The sequence below is a fragment of the Piliocolobus tephrosceles genome, chromosome X, assembly GCF_002776525.5.
Source record: "Piliocolobus tephrosceles isolate RC106 chromosome X, ASM277652v3, whole genome shotgun sequence".
Classification (NCBI taxonomy): domain Eukaryota; kingdom Metazoa; phylum Chordata; class Mammalia; order Primates; family Cercopithecidae; genus Piliocolobus; species Piliocolobus tephrosceles.
This window is the reverse complement of record NC_045455.1, coordinates 73,640,819-73,659,184: the sequence shown is the minus strand read 5'-3', so window position 1 is coordinate 73,659,184 and position 18,366 is coordinate 73,640,819. Positions and strand designations below refer to the sequence as shown.

At 41.4% G+C, this 18,366-nt stretch overlaps 1 protein-coding gene and 1 long non-coding RNA gene across 12 annotated transcripts in view; one reads left to right on the top strand and one right to left on the bottom strand.

Annotated features, from left to right (window-relative positions):
- Window positions 1–18,366, bottom strand: part of ENOX1 (ecto-NOX disulfide-thiol exchanger 1) — a 566,136-nt gene that overhangs the window by 25,691 nt on the left and 522,079 nt on the right. The window lies entirely within an intron of this gene.
- LOC111523072 overlaps window positions 1–18,366 on the top strand; it is a 128,141-nt gene that overhangs the window by 59,065 nt on the left and 50,710 nt on the right. The window lies entirely within an intron of this gene.

The following is an 18,366-nucleotide window of genomic DNA, read 5'->3' as shown; positions in this document are numbered from 1 at the left end:
GGGTCACCATTCTGTGGAAGTATTTCTTGAGATTGGATACTGGAGTGTGTGTTCTGCTGACCACAAATGGTGTGCTCTCACGCAGTCATGGCCAGTGACTGGAGTGGACACATCTCTCTGCATGGTTCCCACAACAGTCCAGCAGGCCTGGGCTTGACGGAGACCCAAGGCTTGGCAGATATCCCAGCTTTTGGGGCCATCTGTGAGTTTTGTTCAGGTTGGAGACAGAGTTGTTTTTCTGATTCCTCTAGGAGGGAGAAGAGCTATGCCGGAAGTGGTACAGGATCATTGAAGCTGATCAGGCAGGCTCCAAGGAATGTTTGCATCTTATAATAAACTGGCCTCAAGAATCTCCAAAAGGGAAAAATCATTTCCATTAGAATCAAGGGTGTGCCCAAGCATATTAAGTAGTCTATAGCATCGAGTGAAGTGGACCAACTTGTGACCACTCAGAAGAGTCACTACTGACTAAGCTCTGGATCCTCAGCCTGCCTTGGGCATGGTATAAACCCAGGCTCTTGCTGACAGAGTCACAGAGCCAATTAGATGGGTGAATGCTTAAGTCATCCGTTTTGCCAAAGAGCACAGTTAAAAGTTAATATAGTTGTGTTTCAAGGGATAGAAGACAGGATAGTGAGTTTAGACAGCCACATTATATGTTGTGGTTTTACTTTTTCCAACTATTAAAAAAGGAGAGTTTTGTTTTAATGACTTTAATCATGAGTTTAATCATGTGTTCCTTAGAAAAATAAGGTTAATTTGATTTGTATGTATTTGTATTGGTATTGTTCAGTTGAACAAGATAATGACAAGTATTGATAATCTCCACGTTTGGGGTAGTCTACAAAGTAGATATAAGCAACAACTGTACCCTCTCTTTGTTTTTATTTAATGTCTAGAAATAGAGCTTCATCATCATGATTGGTTAAGGTGAAGGAAATATACAGAATGTGGAATTAATTAATTCCCAAACCAATTCCCTGTTGCATTTAAGCTAAGTCTGTTTTTACTTTCAGCCACTGAATAAATATTTATGCTACATACAGACATCACATGCCTACTATATGCCAAGGAGTTCTAAGTTTTTAAGGATATGGCATTCAAAGTGATCAGAAGTGCAAGCTTACCCAGGGACCAGCAAGCAATTCTTATAAAAGGTCTAAAAGAAATATGAGTAGATGAAGCTGGAGAAGTAGGTAGATCATGGTAAGAAGTTTAGATTTTATCTGGGAGGCTTGACAAGTGAAGAGTTTTCAGCTCTGCGTTTTAGGACATTGGTTTGGAGGCAAATGAAACTGGAGTCAGCCTACTGCAAAAGTGTATCCATTTTTGCCTTTTGATGATGACAGTCAAAACCCAAAATCAGTGGTATGCAAAGTGCAAACAGCATTTAAGAGGTAGAACTAAAAAAAAAAAAAAAAATCTGGTGACCTGGTGGCTGATGAAAACATTGAGAACAAGTAGGTGGCTCAGTGAATAGGAAAATGGAGAAAGAAGCTAGTCTGGAAGAAGATTGCGTGTTCAGTTTTGGAAATGTTCAACTTAAGGTTTCTATAGCATCTTGTCAAAATATTTTGGAGGAAGTAGGATGTGCACGTTTCTGAACTTAGAAGCAAGGCTCTGACAGCTCTTTTTATGGGGCCTTTCTCTGGTTTTGTTTGCAGCAGGAAATCTTGATGTTTTCTTGTGGGACAAAGAGCAGGCTTGCTTACACTTGATATAAAAAATGTAGATTCCCAAGCTCAGTGTTTGTATCTTGTAACACAAACCACTGCATGTACTGGCATCCTTCCGGGCCCCTCTACGGAGATGCTCAGGTTATAAGATCCATGAGAGGAAGTCTGGTGAAGCCAAAATTCTTCTGGGAACAGTCTCTCAGTTGGATTTCATATTCTCTACACAGGACATTCCAACTAATCTTTTTAGTAATTGGGGAACACATATTATGGGACACTGAATCATAAATTACACATGGTTTTGCTCCTTTCTTAAAAAATTCATGGTCCTTATTACTCTCTCCACCCCAAGTCTCTAGAGAATGGAAAGGACTTTATCAGAATGGGAAAGTTTTATCATGAGAAACATAAAGTTATGAAGACCCTTTATCACCTTAAAATCCTTTAGCCTGATAGATGCAGTATGCCCAGAAGAATGATGAGTCTACAGATATTCCAGAAAAGAGGTTCCAGATGCCTAGCCATTACAAAGTAGAAGTGAGTGAGCAGGGATGGGATGGGAGGTGAGGAAGGTTACTAAGTACAAATTGTTAGTGGTATACAAAGTATACAGCGGGAAGGGAACATTAGGATGGAGATCGAGTTTCCTCCCAGTGAGATCTATTGGATTATGAAGTAGTCTCCCAAAGGAAGTGGTAGGAACACAGTAAAAGCACACCAGACTAGAAGATGCACTGCAGGTAAGTAACAATTGTGCACTTGACATGAGATTGGAGATTACCTAATAAATCTTTTCTCAGTCTACCTTTTAACTCTAATTTCTGTGATACTTAGAAGGAGGCATTAAAGGGCTGGAGAAGAGGTTTTCAGTAACTGGAAACCAGATATCACAGACTTTTTAAGAGACTTCTTAAAGAGTTAGCTACTTGAAGGCAGAAATTTCCCTTCTAAGAGTCCTCATCACTTACTTTGAGAAATGATCAAAGTAATTTATCATTTAGAGGAGCTCTTTTTTAATAGTTTACTGAGCTAGAATAGTGCTTTGTTATTTTTTGTTTCTCTCCACCTACCCAAGGCCCTAAGGACCAAGAAAATGGCTTCCCCGGCTTGTAAAATCCTTCTGTTACTGCTTTCACTTAATTATTCCTGTGGTTTCCTTACCTTTAGGGCTGTTTTCTTTCTGTTGCAAAGCTTCTTGAATACATGATGTCCACCTGTGTCTACTGCCTCATCATCTGAAATCTCAGCTTTTTCATCAGTCACTCCAACAAATCCACTCTGAAATATTTCCAGTGACCCTCTTCTTGCCAAATGATTATTTTCTCAGTCCTCTCACCATGTGATATGTGACACTCTTGACACTGGCCCCTCTTGAACCATCTGCCTCACATCTGCTACACAGGAGGTCCTGGTCTTTTTCCTCCTAATTTCTTGTTTAGTCTTCACTGGCTTTTTTGTTCCCTCTGCTGGCCCAGTGAATGTAACAAGAGGCTACTCTCTTCCTCCTCTTCTCTAGCTTTGGCCCTTTCCAAAGTGTGGTCCCCAATTTTTCTTCTCTGTTCCCTTTTATTAGAGGTCTTTCATTCTCATGGGTTCAGCTATGATCAAACTTAATTCTTTAAGCTTCTGTTCTTTACCACCAACTGACCACTGGGCTTGTCTGCTTGAATTTACCAATGCCCACTTCAAATTCAGAATGGGAGGTGGCCATGAGGCAGTGGAAGAGACACTATAAATGCTTGGGTTTCAGTCTTGGCTCTTCCTGCAACAGCCGGGTAACCTTGGCAAATTATTCAGCATCTTCAAGACCCGGATCACTTGTCTAAAAATGAGGGTGTTGGGTAGGGCCAATCATCTTTGAATAGTAGTTGATGGAACCTCATTAGCTTTATAGAGGTGACATGGATGGTCCACGGGGACACATCTCTGGAATTCTACTCTTTTTGTTCAATGATACAGGGCTCCTCTGTAAAGCTTCATTTAAAGAAATGTCCTTAGACCGGGTGCAGTGGTTCACGCCTGTAATCTCAGCAGTTTGGGAGACCCAGGCAGGTGGATCACTTGAGGTCAGGAGTTCGAGAGTAGCCTGGCCAACATGGTGAAACCCTGTCTCTACTGAAAATACAAAAATTAGCTGGGCGTGGTGGTGCAGGAGAATTGCTTGAACCTGGAAGGTGGAGGTTGCAGTGAGCTGAGTTCACACCACTGCACTCCAGCCCGGGGAACAGAGTGAGACTCTGTCTCAAAAAAAAAAGCAAAAAACAAGTCTGAGTCCAGGTCTTTCCTGATGTAATTTTCTAAAATTCTATAATTTTATGTCTAAAACCCAGTTCACCTCACTCATCAAACTGCATCCTCTTCTGACTTTTCTGTTTTTATTAATGTCAGCATCATTCTTCCACTTGCTGGTGCTCAAACCCTCATTTTGTCTTTGATTCATTCTCTACTATCCCCTAAGTGCTTTTAAGATGTCTGTAAATCCAGATTCTCTCAAGTGTCTGTGAGATGTCTCTCGTGCCGCATTCCCATCTCCACTACTGGTGCTCTCCTCTCGGTTCTACTTGTTTCATACTTTGTTTTAGGGATGTGGTCTCACTGTGTTGAGCAGGCTGGTCTTGAACTCCTGTCCTGAAGCGATCCTCTTGCCTCAGCTTCCCAAAGCACTGGGATTACAGGTATGAGCCACTGCACCTGGCTGATTTCACACTTTGACCACTTTGACTGCTGCAGGAACCTCCTACTTTGTCTGCCTCTAGGCTGTTCCTCTCGCAGTCTGTCTTACATAATACCACCGGTCAATTTTCTAATATGTGACTCTTACCTCATCCAACTCTGGTTTAAAACTTCAGATGCTTTCTGACAACCTACAGGAAAAAGTCAGATGCTACTGCTTGGCATTTGGGGCTTACTCCTCTCAAACTAGCCTATCTTCTTTCTATGTCCAGAAATGCTCTTAGAAAGCTCTCTCCTTTTCCTTGCCACTTCCTACGTACATTTTACACACAACACAAGTCCCGTATCTCTCAGAGGCATCTGTTTCAGGCCACTTGCAAGGCTTCCTTATCTGCACACATTTCCTACACCACTTATATAGCAGTTCATCACTTTTATATCACATTTCACCTGTTTGTTTCCTCCACAAAACCATTGCCGCCTTTAGACAGTAATCACAGTGATCTAAGCACGTGAGGCAGAATGGCCGAATGGAAGCTGTGTTCTAAATCTGTCATATTATTTACATACTAGATAACTTTAGGCAGGGCATTTCTCTAAGCCTTAACTGTTTTAAATGTAAAACATGGATAATACGCTATGCCTCTTCCCCATGGTTGCTGTGAGGACCAAATATAAGTGAGACAGTGCTTTCAAAACTATAAATTTCTAGGAATATATTGCAGCATCATTATTACAACCATTACTCACTTTTATGATTCACAGGATTGACTGGATACAGAACAAGCGCTGATATATACTTGGGGTACTGAATCCATGCAATAATTCTGTATAAGACTTTGACTAAAATTATATAAAAAGATTTTTGCAAAAATGATAACTGTAGTTGTGTTCAAATAGTGGATATTTTCTATTTTCTCTTTTTCTGTGTCAGTGTTGTTATTATCCTTATAGTTAAAGAAGAAAGAAAAAGAAACCAATGATATACAGTTGTTGTTTTGAAGAGCTATATGTAAGGATAGCCAGTTGCTGAATACTTAATTAACATACTGAGTGACACCACCCACCCCCTAAATAGGGAAACCACCATCATGTGACTTCCCCGATGACCCTCCAAGGGCTGGTGGCCTCCATAGCTGCTAGTGCGAGGTGAGTGGGACAGTTGATAAGATCTGTGTGGTAAAGATTCACCATGTCACACCTGACTCTGCCAGCAGCATACCACAAGGCTCGTTTTCTTTCCCTGCCCGCTTGTTCTATGGCCGCCTTTTGCTGTTGGCTCAGTTCTGCTAATTGCTCATAGGCCCTACTCTTAAACATCACACTTCTTGAAATCTGGGGCCCTATAGATAATTGTCAAGATGTCTATCAGCGACATTCTTATCCTTTACTTCCATTTTGCAAAGTATCAAAAGCAATTCATCAAATGATATGCCAGTTGCCTATAACCTTCAAATTATTCCTTATATGATTAGAGAACTGTGGTTGGGGGAGGATGGAGGATGGAGATACCCCTCACTTTCCTTTATGAGCCAGAGACTAGCACATAGCAGGTGCCCAGTGGCTGATACATGAAAGAATGAGCCACAAACAATGAACTGGAATATCGTAAACATGACGATTTGGACATAGAAGACACTGGTTCTATTTGCCACTGGCCTGCTGTGTTCCTTTGTTTCATTTTTGCTCTTTGTACAAAGACAGGATTGAAGTGGATGACCTCCACAGTGTCTTCCTGCTCCCTGATTCCATGCCTGCTCTGTGCCCTTTTCCCTGACTTGGACCTTCCCTTCAGATTCAGGTAGCCAGCTTGGTACAGACCATATAAACTTATCCTTTATTTCTGATGCTAATAAGAATTAGAGAGGAAAGAGGAAGCAGAGTGAGAAAACCAATTAAAAACCAAATGGATGAGGAAAGGATTGATAAGCATGAGTGACTAAGCTTTAGAATTTTTTATGGTTTCTTACGAGAACATAAGAATGCACCCATTCCCCAAAGAGTGAGCAGGATCTCCGGAATTTCCTGTGGGGCAGAAATCCCGAGGCCCTGATGATCTGTTGTGAAATCTTGGCACTGCCCATCCCGAGGGTCATGGGCTCTCACCACTTCTGCCCTTTCCTAGAAGCCTTTGATGATCAAGGTCTGTACAAGGGGAGCCTCAAAGGCCCAACAGTTTTCAGCACCAGAGAGACAATCTGAAAGCAGATGTGTGGGGCTCCAAGATGCAGTGATTCATCATGATGTGACCATATTTTACATTCTGAGATGTTCCACCTCATTGGGGTTCAATTGCTGGATCGGGAGCACATACATTATGTCTTTAGACAACTCCAAGAACTGTGTTTTCTAAGATTTCCAATTGCAAAGATTAAAATAGGCAAGAACTAGTTACGGGTCACACAAAGGACCCTTTAAAGAAAGATGAAACCAGTGTAGTTTAGTGCTAGAGATACCCAGATACAGCATTTATCCTGGTGGCCTTCTTTCTAGGTCATCATTGGTTATATTTATTTAACAAACACCTGTACGGTACTTACTATATGTAGGAAGTGTTATAAGAACTTGGCAAATATAAAGTCACTTAATTGTCATAAGTGCTCTTCGAAGTCAGGCTATTACATTCTCAATTTATAGGTTAAGAAAATGAATAATGAGGCTAATGACTTGTCCAAGGTCACACAACTAGTTAGAGGTAGGTTCAGGATCTGAACCAATGTTGTCTCGCTCCAGAGTCCTAACCACTGCACTAGGTCGCTGGTTGTGTGGATATTGAGTGTCTGTGGCGCTCTGTGACCAAATCCCTCCTGAGGGCTGTCTAGAGTCCTAGCTCACTCAGGAGCCAACAAGGCTCCATGCGGGCCTGGTGAGCTGTGCTGCTTGCACAAACATGAAAGGGGAGCAGGGAGGAAGCCACCCAGGAGCTGGCTGAGGAGCAGCATTAGCAGGGACTGAGGGAGCTGGCTGGCTGCTGCTGGTGGTGGTGACGGACTTCTTTAGTGTGACTTTTAACTACAGTCTGTGCAATGGAGATTTCAAAGGCAGAGTGCTGGGGCCAACGAAGAAGAAGAGGTGGGACACATGCTTTCTTGACTTGAAGGATGTGGGTGTGGGAAAGCCAAGGTCAAAGCAGCACTCCAAAAGACTGTGGCTGGGCCACATGCAGGATTGGCTGGGCAGGTGGAGAGGCTCAGGCAAGGAGGACCCCGGTGCTTCTCCAGTCACACCCCAAGGATGTGGCAATAAGATGGAACCACAAAGGTGGTGGGAAGAGAGAGAAAAGGTGGATACAGAAGCCATTCTGAAGGAAGAATGGAAAGATTCTATGTGTGAAGCAGAGAGGGGCGAGTTAAAATCATTTAAGCAAGTCAAGTCTACATAGCTAGCAGAATATGGATACCAGAATCAGAGATCACGAAGAATTAGAAGTATTACCTCTAAGCTGGGTACGGTGGCTTGCACCTGTAATCCCAGCACTTTGGGAGGCCGAGGCAAGCAGATCACCTGATGTCAGGAGTTCGAGACCAGCCTGACCAATATGGTGAAACCCTGTCTCTACTAAAAATACAAAAATTAGGCATGGCAGCATGCACCTGTAATCCCAGCTACTTGGGAGGCTGAGGCAGGATAACTGATTGAACCCGGGAGGTGGAGGTTGCAGCGAGCTGAGATCACACCACTGCACTCCAGCCTGGGCAACAGAGGAGACTGTGTCTCAAAAACAATAATTAATAAATAAATAAGTATTGCCTCTAATATTTTAAAATATTGGAGTTGAGGTCTTAGAAAGGCAGCTGGAAATAGGGAAGATGAGGGTCACGGGCTCTCACCACCTGTGCCCTTTCCCAGCAGCCTTCCATGGTCAAGGTCTGCCCAAGGGAAGCCTCAGGAGATTTTTCATGGTGGTACTTCAGGCTGTGAAGGGCGTGGACTTGAGTAGCTACAGCAGTGGGAGTTACATTTTCTACATACTGAAGAGAAACACAGCTATTTTTGAGATCAAGTGTATTTTTTCATTTGGTTATGTCCACAGTGGCATTCAGGCTGGGAATACCCCTTTCTGGCCTCTCTCTTGCATAGTCCCAGTGCACCTGTTGTCCCTACAGAAGTAGCAGCAGTGCTGCCTTTCACCCTCCAAGACATTGGTTTGAATTTTATGTGATCACTTACCTATAGTCTCTACACAGCAACAGTGTTCTCAGTACCTGGCACAGTGCTCTGTACACAGATGCAACTGGTATTTTTAAAAGAAAAAATATCAATAGTAGACCCTCTAATATTACATCAAATGAATTTGTTACTACATAGAGAGGCCAGACCCCATGGGTGAAAATGACTGGCCATCATAAGGGTTTGGTCAGTACCCTGGGCCTGGAGTCAGCTAGAAGTCTATGAGAAATATATATGTATAGCGGATAGTGAAAAAAACTATGCAGTCACTTTGGGCATATAATTTTACAGCCTTTTGGTCCCTAAATACATTTATTATAGTATCATTTTAAAATAACACAATTTCTTTAATCTCGTAGACTGAAGGACGTAAGGAAGTTAATTTTTCATTTGTATCTATTATTAATGCTTTCAGTGTTTTAAGTATTAACTTTTATTTTTTTTGGAGACCAAACCATAAACTTATAACCTTTTTCCTTTCTTTTCCAAAATATAAGACATATTTCCTAGTTGACTTTCTTAGTAATAACTTTTGTTTTCTCATTACAAATAAAAATACAATGTATTCACTGTAGAAAATATATGAAATAAAGATTGAAAATTAACTGAAATTCTACTGAGATATAAATGCTATTAACATTCAGATATTTGCCTTTTATAGTTTATATATAACCCCCTCCCACATATATATGATATATATGTGTTTGCATATATACATGTATGTATATACTGTTTAATTCTTATTTGAAAAATAGGATTATGATACATATATAGCCCCCAAATAGAATATTCTACGTAAAGAACAGAGACTTTGATAGGAAAGGATCATTTCAATTTCTTAATGTTTCGCATTAAATACTAAGAGGATCACTGCTGCCTGGATCATAACTTAATAATGACTATCACAGTTCACACCATGCTTAAATTGTGGTCTCAAGCTGGCAATTAAATGACTTTCTTTTGGTCTAGTTTTGTGACAGTCATCTTAAAAATGATCTAAAAACGAGAAAAAAAATCCCTTTGTATCCAGTAACCGCATTCATTATTTAAACTGTTAAGTTGTAGTATTTTATTTTTAGTTTTACTATATACCACCGTAGACATAACCAAACGAAAAAATACACTTGATCTCAAAAATAGCTGTGTGTTTCTCTTCAGTATATAGAAAATGTAACCCACACTGTTATAGCTACTGAAGTCCACGCCCTTCACAGCCCGTAAAAGTACGAACATGAAAAATCTCCTCAACCAATAAAAATAGAGCAGCAAACAGAAGAAACTAAAGTGAAATACTTTTTTAAAATATATGTATGTGCATCCAGAATTAGTCGGTTTGATTTATCTTGTATGATACTAACTGTATTGCTGGGAAAGATTAATTGTATTATGGTACTCTTGGCATGTTATTTTCTCAGTTCATTTCTCAGTATGACATTTCTTCTTTTTCTCTGCTACAAAGCACCCACCGTCATACTTTCACCTGCTGAGTTTATGTTGCTAATGATAATGTTAAAACTTAGAGGGTTGTTTGACCTTTATAGTGGTAAATTAGGTCATCAAAATAGATGGGACACAATCTGATAAATGGCAAAGAGAAAGATTTGATTATTATTAAAGTAAAATCAAATTTTACAAGGTTTTCCTGGCATACTGTGAGATCTTAGTAAACACTGAATATCTTCCTTCTCTCACACCCCCAAATTGAATTCTCTCTATTCACCGCTGCCTTGCATATGCCACATATGACAACTGTGCCAAGAACCAAGTGTTCCTGATTGCTCCTGCATGGTGCATTGGAGATCCTCTGATTAGAAACCAAATAATACAAATAATAGTGGTGATAATAATACTAACAGCCCTTACTGAGTACTGGGTAGATGACAGGTGCTGTTCTCTTACTATCTCCATTTTACAGATTAAACACTGAAGTACAAGTATGCCTCACTGTTTAATCTGTAAAATGGAGATAATAATAGTAACTTCCTTAAGTTTACACACCTAGAAGTTAGTGGCATCATGAGTGGGCCCCAGGCAGTCATACCCCAGGGCGTTTAGTCCATGCTGCCTTCTGTCTGAATGACCTCTCAGGAAACTATAGCTTCTCCACTTGGTTCAAGCCCTTGATCCCACCCCAAGTCTGTTCCTTACTGAGAAGTCTGCAGTCAGTCTTGAGTGAGTTCCCTTTTCAGTTGTGTGCCCTCTCTTCATTGGGCCATGTGCTCCTGGAGGACAGTGACTGCTCTGTGATCCAATGTGCTCCCAACAGGCGGCACCGTGCCTGTCATGTGGACTTGGATGGACCTTGTTAGGAGTGGCTAGTTACGGGTCCAGTGATCTTTTTTGTGTATTATGCAAATCAATGTGATTTCTTAAGAACCAGAGTCTCACAATTACTGATGATGTATTTTCTTTTGGGGTTGAATGGCAGTAAGGTTCAACATTTGAATTAAATGAAGTATCTGTACACCTCAGTTCAGTATAATTTGAATGGAATTTATTGAGCCTCCTCCTCTTTTCATTTATTGAGCACCTACAAGAAGGGTACATTTTGTGTTAACACAACAAGATTCAAAGATGAATAATAGTGGTTCCTGCTATCAAAGAATGTAGGAGTCTAGAGGGCAGCCAGCTATGTAAAAATTAAAATACAGTGTGACATAAGCCATGCAAAATATACTAAATACAGTATGATACACGCCATGACAAAGAAGAGACAGGTTGCTGGGGAAGCCCAGAGGAGTACCTAGCCTGTCCTGGGGTGGAGAGTCTGTGGAATAGTATGGTCCACAGGCTGGTAACACTGGCATTATCTGGGAGCTTACTAGAAATGCAAATTCTCAGGCCCCAGCTTGGACCTGCCCAATGGAAAACTCTAGGGCGGGCCCCAGCAATCTGTGTTTTAAAAACCTATCTTAGATTCTATTGCTTATTAAAGTTTGAGAAGTATAACCTCAGAGAACATAAGACTCACAGATACAATAATTAGACAAGAAAACATACATCTAATTAAAACCTGTAAAATAAGAACGTTGGATGATGTGATCTCTACCACCTCAGTTTTAACTGTCAGTCCACAAGACTTTTATACACATCTTACAGTTAACTGGAGTGATGTGTGTTTATCTTCAAGATCACCTGCAGATAATATACAGAAGGGAAGTTTGTACTTCTCACCTAATCTCTCCAATCAGATTCACAGAGCTGACTGAGGCTGCTGTAGTTCCATCAATGCAATCATCAGTCAATGAGTATTACTAATGTACCCACCTACATAGGCTTATTACTGTGTTTGGTTCTGCAAGGAATACATACAAATTCTCCACTTTAAGGAACATGATCTGAGCTGGGGAGATAAGCGTGTCATAAGTGGGTTGTTCAAGATGGTTGGAATGATGATAAATTGTAGGAATCTGGAGAAGATGGTGATTGGACTGATTTTAGGGTAAGGACCTAAGAAATGGGAATTGAGCTAGGCTTAAAAACAGGCAGAATTTGCATTGCAGACAAAAAGGGTAATAAGATAGATGGAAAAGCTGAGTTATCAATACAAAATCTAATTATTTAGAATTTTTAATGAATGGTGCACCAAGCTGAATTTGACCTGTTGACTCAAGCTATTTATTCAGGAAATCAGGCCAACATTATTTCTGAATACCAGGCTGATAGTTATTCTGTTTTTACCAAGGGGACTAGTTTGAATACTGTCATATAAAATGGTCAGGAATGGCATATATGCTTACAGCTGTGAGGCTTATCTGTTATGCATATACGTGTGTGTGATTGTGCATGTGTGGGGTGAGGGGGCCAGAGAATTATACTGACACAGATATCGGGGCTTGATATAGATTGTACTTGTATACCGTTCCCATAGTTTCAAGTCATCTTCCTAAAATTTGGCATGAAAAGACATTGCCTTTGCAAATTAGATTCTGCGAGTCTCATAAACATAAGTAGCTCACCAGCAGACACTGAACAGTCTGGAAATTGTCCAGACAGAGAAAGCCACTCTATGATCTCATAGAGAGGCTGACAGAACAATAGAAATGACATGTTAGTGAGCATCACGGCCACAAGTCTCCCCTGCAAGGACAGTTTCAAGCTGGGAAAGCTGAGACTTTGAGGTTTTTCTTGGAAAAAAAAAATTCATAGATTTCTGTTAATATTAAGTGTTCCAAGCCTGGCTGAATGTTTTCAGGGGAACCTAGAGTTTTCAGAGAATGGCCTCCGTATGCCTGGCAAGGGGCAGTGCTAAGTCATACATCTTGTGCTATCAAAATACCAGTGATATTCTTCACAGAAACAGAAAAAAGTCCTAAAATGTATATGAAACCACAAAAGATCCCAATACATACAGATTTCCCTGACTCTGACGTCTGCACAGCTTAGAAATGCAGAGTCTTTTTTTTTTCTCTTCAGGAAACTCTTGCTGTCTTTCTATAAAAACATAATTTAAAACTGGAACAAAACATGTGAATGCCTTTTCCTTTGGGCAGCAGCTTTCCTTCCGAATGCAACTTTTGCTCTGCCTGAATTAGGAACATGTGGAGGAGGTGAACACTGAGGTGCAGTTTGCTGAATTGCTGACATTTTGTGAGACCCTAGGTTTGATTTAAAGCCACCAGTGTGGGGTTCATAGTCTTGGAGGTTTGATTGAAATTCCGAGTTATAGGTGGTTACAAACAGGACGTCAGGTCCCCCTGGGCATGGTGGGCAGGGCAGTAAGGAGGGAAGGTGTAGCTGCATTTGGTGGTCATGAACTCACACCTGGGGATACTTCTCACTGTTAGGCCCCAGCAAGAGAAGGGGGTGGGCATGGAGAGGGTGGTCTCCATCAGAGCTGGGAAGAGTTTTGAGACTGGAAGGATTAGGACACACTTCAGTCTGTAGTGGGAAATTTAAACATATTTATTGCCAAGTTGAATCTTTGTTTCCCCCAGGATGCTCACCAAAAATGTTACTTGTAGACTGACATTTGAGCTTTTTTGCTTCCAGTTCAAGAGCCTTATTTTAGGATAAGCATTTCATTAAGTGTGGATATTTGTGCAACTGCAAACATACCTTTGATGCAAGCGGATTTCACAGCTAGAGTTGGCAGGGCAATTGCATGATGGTGAAAACTGCTGCTCTGCTGCCTGCCAGGGTCAATTTAGAAGGGCTGACGTGCAGAGCACCATGAAACTTAGGCAGCTCTTCCTGTTCCAGTCTTTCCCCACCTTTGTTCCCTTTTTTCTTCATTCTATCTTTGTACCTACTTTTTTCCTTGTCGTTTTCCTACATATTTCCTCAAAGAAATGCCATATCCCAGTGAGCTATGTGTCAGTGAGATGGATGAGGTTGGAGATGAGCAGTGTGTGAAGAAATAGAGAATGACCACCCTTTGCAGCACTGCAGAACCATCCTGGGAGAGCTGGAGAGTACCAGGCAAGGAATCCTCGTGGAAGACTAGCGTCAAGGATGGAGTCAGACCAGCACTGGCTGGTGCATTTCACAACTGTCCCCTTCCTGGTCTCGTGTGGTTAGCAGAAATGAAGTGGTGTAGAAATCACTATGGAATATTTAGTAATCTAAATCATAAAAACAAATGTCTAGGAAGCCCTGTGGCTCCTGAGTGACATATAGAACTAAGAGGAAGGGGAGTTCACCTGCTGGCGCATCCTTGCTCCTGGTGGTTTTTATACCACTAATCCTGGTGCCTTGTCAGTGGGGACTGAAGGTGCTTGAGGAAAGGAGACTCCCTCCCCTCCCCTGCTGTCTTCACGAGGCACTAGGGCAATCTTCTGCTTCTGTCTACCTTTTCGGCTCCCAAATCTTTCCATAGATGCTATGTTCCTCCTGTTCCTTGTTGCTCAGGATATCAGGCAGTGCTAAGTTATACATCTTGTGCTATCAAAATACCAGTGATATTCTTCATAGAAACAGAAAAAAGTCCTAAAATTTATATGAAACCACAAAAGATACCAAATAGCCAATGCAGTCCTGAGCAAAAAGAACAAAGCTGCAGGCATCGCATTACCTGACTTCAAAATATACTATGAAGCCACAGTAACCAAAACAGCATGCCACTAGCATAAAAATAAACACATAAGACTTAAGAGTAGAGAACCTAGACAACTGATTTTCAACAAAGGTGTCAAAAACATAGAATGCGGAAAGGACAGTCTTTTCAATAAGTGGTGCTAGGAAAACAGTATGCAGCAGAATGGAACTAGACCCCTATGTTTCACCATATACGAAAATCAAGTCAAAATGAATTAAATACGTAAATATAAGACCTGAAAGTATGAAACTATTAGAAGAAAACATTGGGAGAAAATATTTGCAAACTCTCCATCTGACAAGTGATTAAGAACTGTAATATAAGGAATTAATAACATAAGGAACTCAATAGCAAAAAGACAAATAATCTATTAAAAATAGGCAAAATATCTGAATAGACACTTCTCAAAAGAGGATATAAAAATGGCCAACAGTTGTATGAAAATAAAAAAAAAAAGAACATCACTAATCACCAGAGAAATGCAAATCAAAACCACAGTGAGATATCATCTCACCTCAGTTAAAATGGCTTTTATCAAAAAGACAAAAAATAATGGATGGCAGTGAGGATGTGAAGAAAGGGGAACTGTGGTATGCTGTTAGTGGGAATGTAGATTAGTACAGTTGTAGAAAACAGTATGGCAGTTCTATAGAAAAGTAAAAATAGAGCTACTATATGATCCAGCAATCTCATTACTGGGTATATATTCAAAAGAAAATCAATATACCGAAGAGATATATTGATATATTGCAGTGCTATTCACAATAGTCAAAATAAAGAATCAACCTAGTGTCCATCATCAGATAAATGGATAAAGAAACTGTGATGGGGGCATGCCCAAGATGGCTGAATAGGAACAGCTCCAGCCTCCAGCTCCCAGTGTGAGTGACACAGAAGATGGGTGATTTCTGCATTTTCAACTGAGGTACCGGGTTCATCTCACTGGGGAGTGCTGGACAATTGGTGCCGGTCAGCTGGTGCAGCCTGACCAGCCAGAGCTGAAGCAGGGTGAGGCATCACCTCACCTGGGAAGTGCAAGGGGGAAGGGAATTCCTTTTCCTAGCCAAGGGAAACTGAGACACACAACACCTGGAAAATCTGGTAACTCCCACCCTAATACTGCACTTTACCAAGGGTCTTAGCAAATGGCACACCAGGAGATTATATCCCACACCTGGCCCGGAGGGTCCCACGCCCACGGAGCCTCCCTCATTGCTAGCACAGCAGTCTGAGAGCTAACTGCAAGGAGGCAGTGAGGCTCGGGGAGGGGCGCCCACCATTGCTGAGGCTTAGGTGGGTAAACGAAGCCACAGGGAAGCTCGAATTGGGTGGAGCCCACCACAGCTCAAGGAGGCTGGCCTGCCTCTGTAGACTCCTCCTCTGGGGACAGGCTTAGCTAAACAAAAAGCAGAAACCTTGGCAGAGGTAAATGCCCTTGTCTGGTAACTTTGAAGAGAGCAGTGGATCTCCCAGCATGGAGGTTGAGATCTGAGAACGGACACACTACCTGCTCAAGTGGGTCCCTGACCCCTGAGTAGCCCAACTGGGAGACATCCCCAACTAGGTGCAGACTGACACCTCACACGGCAGGGTACACCCCTGAGACGAAGCATCCAGAGCAAGAATCAGCAACGCTCGCTGTGCAGCAATATTCTATCTTCTGCAGCCACCGCTGCTGATACCCAGGCAAACAGTGTCTGGAGTGGACCTCAAGCAAACTCCAACAGACCTACAGCTGAGGGTCCTGACGGTCAGAAGGAAAACTAACAAACAGAAAGGACACCCACACCAAAACCCCATCAGTACGTCACCATCATCAAAGACCAAAGGCAGATAAAACCACAAATATGGGGGAAAAGCAGGGCAGAAAAGCTGGAAATTCAAAAAATCAGAGCGCATCTCCCCCTCCAAAGCAAACGCAGCTCATCACCAACAACGGAACAAAGCTGGATGGAGAATGACTTTGACAAGTTGAGAGAAGAAGGCTTCAGTTGATCAAACTTCTCAGAGCTAAAGGAGGAACTATGTAACCAGCGCAAAGAAACTAAAAACCTTGAAAAAAGAATGGATGAATGGATAACTAGAATAATCAATGCAGAGAAGACCTCAAAAGAACTGACAGAGATGAAAACCATAACACGAGAACTACGTGACAAATGCACAAGCTTCAGTAACCGACTTGATCAACTGGAAGAAAGAGTATCAGTGATTGAAGATCAAATGAATGAAATGAAGTGAGAAGAGAAGTGTGGAGAAAAAAGAGTAAAAAGAAATGAACAAAGCCTCCAAGAAGTATGGGATTATGTGAAAAGACCAAATCTACGTCTGATTGGTGTGCCTGAAAGTCATGGGGAAAATGGAACCAAGTTGGAAAACACTCTGCAGGATATCATCCAGGAGAACTTCCCCAACCTAGTAAGGCAGGCCAACATCCAAATTCAGGAAACACAGAGAATGCCACAAAGATACTCCTCGAGAAGGGCAACTCCAAGACACACAGTTGTCAGATTCACCAAAGTTGAAATGAAGGAAACAATGTTAAGGGCAGCCAGAGAGAAAGGTCGGGTTACACACAAAGGGAAGCCCATCAGACTAACAGCAGATCTCTTGGCAGAAACTCTGCAAGCCAGAAGAGAGTGGGGGCCAATATTCAATATTCTTAAAAGAATTTTCAACCCAGAATTTCATATCCAGTCAAACTAAGTTTCATAAGTGAAGGAGAAATAAAATACAGACAAGCAAATGCTTAGAGATTTTGTCACCACCAGGCCTGCCCTACAAGAGATCCTGAAGGAAGCACTAAACATGGAACAACAGGTACCAGCCATTGCAAAAACATGTCAAAATGTAAAGTCCATCGATGCTAGGAAGAAACTGCATCAACTAGTGAGCAAAATAACCAGCTAATATCATAATGACGGGATCAAGTTCACACAAAACAATATTAACCTTAAATGTAAATGGACTAAATGGTCCAATTACAAGACACAGACTGGCAAATTGGATAAAAAGTCAAGACCCATCAGTTTGCTTCATTCAGGAGACCCATCTCACATGCAGAGACACACATAGGCTCAAAATAAAGGGATGGAGGAAGACCTACCAAGCAAATGGAAAACAAAAAAAGCAGGGATTGCAATCCTAGTCTCTGATAAAACAGACTTTAAACCATCAAAGATCAAAAGAGACAAAGAAGGCCATTACATAATGGTAATGGGATCAATTCATCAGGAAGAGCTAACTATCCTAAATATATATGCACCCAATACAGGAGCACCCAGATTCATAAAGCAAGTCCTTAGAGACTTAGAAGGAGACTTAGACTCCCATACAATAATACTGGGAGACTTTAACACCCCACTGTCAACATTAGACAGATCAACGAGACAGAAAGTTAACAAGGATATCCAAGAATTGAACTCAACTCTGCACCAAGCAGACCTAATAGACATCTACAGAACTCTCCACCCCAAATCAACAGAATATACATTCTTCTCAGCACCACATCGTACTTATTCCAAAATTGACTACATAGTTGGAAGTAAAGCACTCCTCAGCAAATGTAAAAGAACAGAAATTATAACAAACTGTCTCTCAGACCACAGTGCAATCAAACTAGAACTCAGGACTAAGAGATTCAATCAAAACTGCTCAACTACATGGGAACTGAACAGCCTGCTCCTACATAATGAAATGAAGGCAGAAATAAAGATGTTCTTTGAAACCAATGAGAACAAGGATACAATATACCTTGTGTCTCTGGGACACATTTAAAACAGTGTGTAGAGGGAAATTTATAGCACTAAATGC